The sequence below is a fragment of the Saccoglossus kowalevskii genome, chromosome 5, assembly GCF_978046115.1.
Source record: "Saccoglossus kowalevskii chromosome 5, keSacKowa6.1, whole genome shotgun sequence".
NCBI classification, from domain to species: Eukaryota; Metazoa; Hemichordata; class Enteropneusta; family Harrimaniidae; genus Saccoglossus; species Saccoglossus kowalevskii.
In genome coordinates this window covers 17,884,031-17,889,558 of record NC_140645.1, presented here as the reverse complement: position 1 = coordinate 17,889,558, position 5,528 = coordinate 17,884,031, and the positions used below count along the sequence as shown (strand labels likewise).

Below are 5,528 nucleotides of genomic sequence, written 5' to 3'. Positions count from 1 at the left end.
TGGATACGAGAGTAAAAACTTTTAACTGCTTTTGTTTTTTTATTGTCCTGTTAGTCTTGAATTGACATATTGTCATAGGAAAAACCAATGGTGCTGCGTAGATGGAGTCATCATTATGTGTAGTAAGCATCTGTACGAGTTAAAGTGTAGTAAGAAGACCTTCTAAGGTAAAGTGTGAATATAGATTGTGCCCAGAAACTTTGACCATGTAGGGAGAAAGTAGATGAAATAAAGGTTGTCAAATCAAATGAACCCTTATTAAAACAAGCGACCTGACGGTCACAATAGCTTCGCTGTCTCCATAGAGCTTGGTGATGATATCATGATTATTGAAAAGGTTATTGAATGACTCTTACAGTGAATAAATGTAAATAGAGCTAAATGAACAAATCTAACAAAATCTATGCAAGTTATACAAACAAAGTGATTGTGTTTCAAGAAAAAGTGGAAAATAACATAAAATGAACAAATCAGACAAAAATCGTAAACACTGAATTTAAAATCGCTCCGTATCACTTATCATTAACAACGCTTAGGCAAAAAAAATCTTGTGTTTTCAGTGACGGGCCCCCAAAAGATAGGGCAAGGTTTTTTTTTAATGGATCTCTGCAAGTCTGTGCATAGTCTATTCACTATGTTATTGTAACATTGCATAATAATAGTCTGATTAACTAGCATAGCACTACTTAGAAAAAAAAAACTTATTTTTGTACCAACGTCATACAATAGGATATTTGCAATTATCTTTAAAAAAAATTAAACCAAAAACATGTTGGTGTAAAAACAAACTTTCAATCTAATGTTTTTATTTTAATCAACTGAAAACTACAACCTACCAGTAATCTTTTTATGAGGAATGAGTTTTTATAATTTTTGTCTGACATTCAACATTCTAAAATTTTGGTTGAGTATTTTCAGCCAGTTGAGTTTTAAATATGCATTAAAATACTGTAATAGTTGACAAACTAAAAAAATAAAAATGAAAAAAATACAATGTATTACCATGTTTCAAAATTACTGTTTTCAAAAAGTAGAATCTACTGACTGCTAATAAAATAATTATTTTGTCACACTGCATGATGGATACTGAGGACAAAAGTCACAGGAAGTACACATAGGTATGCTGCCATGCTGAGTTGTTTTTTCAGGGAGCTTTCTTCTGCAGCTCCGGGTTTTCAAAATTCCGGAATCTTTTTTTTTTGCATCATGCCTTTTATTGATGGTGATGTTCTGCGTTCGATATCGTAAACATCTCTAACAAATCGTAAACGCTGAATTTAAAATTGCATTTCATATAACCGACAATAATATCGATGGATAACAACAACAACACCTTTTAATGAGAGAATCAGTTAGTCATTCGATATATGGATGTATGATGATCACCTTTACATTTCCTACAGGTGAAGCGTGAACGGCACTGTTTTACACAATTGTTTGCTTAAACAATTAAAACAGAGTTTATTACGTCTGACAATGTACATGACATGTACTTACGGTTTGGCAATCGTTCGACGAATGCCGGCTTTTACAGTAGCTTCAGGGTCGCAGAATAAATCGCGATTTCGCTGATCGGGTTGCAGATTTACTGTATTGTTGAGTTGTGGGAGGTGGTGAATTTGATCCGTGGTTGGCGGTCGTCGCTGGTGGGTTTGAAGGGCTGTGTTGAGTCGAACCGTGAAACGCGGATATTTCATGGCGGTTGTTTTGAATGGCCTGCGTCACCATGTTGAACGCGGCATGGTGTGTCCGGGTTGAGAATATTGTTTTCATGTCCGACATTGAGAACACGTATTTCTTGAAGCATGCATTTACTTAGCGTGGCTAATGTCCAGTCCTTGTTACCGCTCGTATGTGCATTGATGATTCCTCTGGGTTGACCATATCAATCGTGTAACAAGTCGAATGCGAGTTTGTAGTTCTCGGCGGTGGTTGGAAATCCGTTGATCAATCGTTTGGCTTCACCATCTACGTAGTTTCTGAGGTACGTGAACCTTTGGATATCGGATATATGAGGGTCGTTGTTAACAGCGGCTTTGAAATTATCAATGAATTCAGCCCAAGTGAGTAGATCGCCGTAAAAAGTGGGTACATTTGTATTTCTAAATGCGGAAGACGAAGTGACTTGTAGTGGGTTTGTTGATCCGGTTGTAGGGTGGCCATGTTGTGATCGAGGGGTGCTTGTCAGATGACTGGTTGTTGAAATCGAATAGTCTGGAATTCTTCAACAAACATCGAAAGTCGAGCGAAGCGGGCGATTATTTCGACTTCATATGACTCAGTCTCGGTAAATTCGGCGTGGTCTTCATCGTAATGATCGATGACTTGTTGGTCCGCGTTGACTAGCGCTGATAGCCGGTTGTCGACAGCTAATTTCGGTGTGAGTATTTCCCGGTACGCGGCGTTTTTGTCATTGGCATCGGGGTACTGCGTGATTAGCTCTTCAATCGGTGTGAGGACGGCTTGTAGTTGTGCCCTTGCTTTGTTCCTCCGTTGAATTAGTTGCGTTGCTCTTGACATAACGATGATTAACTTGAAAGTTGGGATGAATCGTGGATCTTCCTTGGAAGTTGACTGGTAGATGAATCAATCGACTCGCACCAATTTTGTGGGGATAGCCAAGAAGATCCACATGTGCGACCGAAACGATCCACCATTTTAAATTTCGTGATAACGAGTGCATTGTAGGAGAAATATTAACTGCGCATGTGCACAAGTAAAGCGCTGCTGATTGCGCTAAGCATTCTGGGTAATTCCATGAGAAAACGTGTGGGGAAGGTTTTAAATCAATGTATCAAGAAAGAAAGAATGCACCCATTGACTGCCTAAATGAAATTCATTCTCTTAAAAACGTACAGATATATCACAAATAGCTAATCTATAATCAGTGAATGGCATCCTTATTCATGCGGATTTTGTAATTTTTGGACGACAGACGCCTCGCCATGGCATAGGCTCATCTGGCCTTAAGGCCGGATGAGCCAAAAATGTATGAACAAATTATAAATGTAATGTAAATGCTTTTTCTCTTTATTTTCAGCCGTTAATTTCACAATGAAAGCCAATGAATGCTTTCAAATGATATTCACTGACTAATGTGACTACCGGTAATATTGTTTAATTGAAGTTAAACAGAAAGTAGCAACGTTTCTGAGAAACTAGGCGTTGTGAATTTCTGCGTAGCATATTTGGTATATGCTCTACCTAAAAAGTTATTTCCGCCTTATTGTTTATTCCGAGATGGTAGAAAATTGTTATCCGAACCACTGAACATATTTGTTCATGTTTTATAAAGTTTTTAAAGTCATGTATATAGCTAATTAAAGTTTAGCCACCATTTTGCATTTCATTCAAATGAAAAGTTATTGTAATATTGATACTACATTCATCCTATAGATTTTAAATTGTACCTAATTTCATCTCCCCACTGAACTCATTCAGACAGCGCAAAAAGTAATTTGGATCAGTAAGATAGTGTCCTCACTATCTTGAATTTTTCACAAAATTGAGGGCATTTCTCATGTCAACAAAAAATTTAAATCAGTCACATGATTTGGCCGGCATAGCCATTTATTTTATATATTTTGCATGTAGTGAGTCTGACTAACGTTTTTTACCCGAAAAATTAAATAATTTTGATCAGTCACATGGGTAGGTTACTATCTCGGATATAGGGGAAAATTACCACACTATTATTCGTGTATTTGTAAACGTAATATTTTGTATATAGCATGTACTACTAAAGCTTTGGGTATCTGTTAAACATATTGGGCATTTATTTCAGTTTATTACAACAAGTAGCGTGATTTTCCAGACAGCGGAAAGAATATTATTATTGGCAAACTGAAACATTAACACCAGGTGGAATTCAAAATTTGACCCTAAACGACTTATTCTTTAACCACTTCATTAACAAATTCATTAACCATAAACTACAATGATTAGATTCACAATTGGATTATAGAAAATTACAAATATTCCATTCCCACAAACTACTGTTTGTAGTAGTTTTTAAAAACATCAAATTCATATTGTTATACGTTATTGTATAATCTTGAATACACACAGAACGAGCTCAAATGATATTAGTTCCCACAGAAATGTGTGTACATTATAAGTGAATTATGGCAAATTAAGTCTGTTGACACTTTTAGTTAAATTAAGAACCAGTTTTTCTTGTATAGTATCTTATAATAATGTTATTAATGGTTTTCTCTTTTGTAGGAATGATGTTGAATCGTTCTATTATTGTTTTCGTTATTTTTCTGTTCAATTCAAGAATCGATGGTTTGTTTAATTGTCATGACAAACCAGGTACGAATAATATATCGAGTTATTCATTTGTTTTAATATAATGAACATGTAATACATCTCGGTAACTTGACTATACATAAATATATATTCGTCTATCCATCTCTGTCTCCCCCTTTCTCTCTTACTTTCCTCCCTCTATCTCACTCCACCTCTCTCAGATTCCAGGAATGTTGGGAACAATACCATATCCATACCGCGAAACACATATTCAAACGTCATACCTGGAATGAATGTACTGATTGGGAGTGGTCAGTCTCGATTTACATCGCTATGTGTTAATCACATATTCGAAGGTACGAATGTTTCTAACATTTATGGATACATACAGTATTATTTACTTATTCAATACACACATACTTTCTCGTATTTGAAAGTCACACCAAACAAACAAGATTAGCAAGGATTGTCATAAGCCACAGCCTAGTCAAGCCTATTTATAGCAATAATCACTTGGTCGCAACAACTACATTTTAAAATAAATTCCATAGTTTGTGAGTGCTTATATACTCAATATGACATTTTAGGAGAGGTCCGCGAAATTATGTGCAGCAATAAAATAGAAGCGTCACACCCAGCTAAGTATACACTGAGTAAAGTTAAGAAGCAGTACTACCTACAAATATACAATGTAACACTTGAGGATTCTGGGAATTATCAATGGAAAAAAGAGAACGGAACGGATATTGCACAAACATATCTCGAAGTAATAGGCAAGTACCAAATATAGTATTATTGTTATTATTATTGTTATTATGACTTGTTAACATCTCCAGGAATTGTTCTTGTGTACTTTTCCAAGCCCTTTTTAAAATTAGTTCTAGTGCCTCGATGAAAGACTACTCATCTAGGATTAGGACTCGGAAGGACTACTGTTGTGATATTTATACCATCTTTGAAATTAAAGAAAGTAACGTTTAGTATGTTTTCAACTATTTCAGATTATAAGGCAAACTCTACTTTTTCCATAAAAGGTCGGAATGATAGACGCATGTCCATTCATTTACCATTACATTTCAACAACTCCATTGACACATTTTTTTCGGATGAACAAAATGAGTTTTTCTCTCTCACGATCGATGCTGGGGAAGTATGCACAAGATGCGAGATACCCTGCAGCGTATACGACAAAAATGTTCTACCACATGTTCACGAGGGAATATTGTCTATCTATTTCCTGAAAATGTCATGCTCAGTGAGAGGTTCATATCGTATAG

The 5,528-nt window shown here is 35.7% G+C and overlaps 1 long non-coding RNA gene across 1 annotated transcript; it reads left to right on the top strand.

Moving 5' to 3' along the window:
- The first annotated feature begins 4,475 nt into the window (after positions 1–4,475).
- LOC144359473 (uncharacterized) lies at positions 4,476–4,972 on the top strand. The gene is made up of 2 exons (XR_013422026.1): positions 4,476–4,607; positions 4,839–4,972. It is a non-coding gene; the product is annotated as an uncharacterized LOC144359473 (long non-coding RNA).
- Positions 4,973–5,528: the final 556 nt, after the last annotated feature.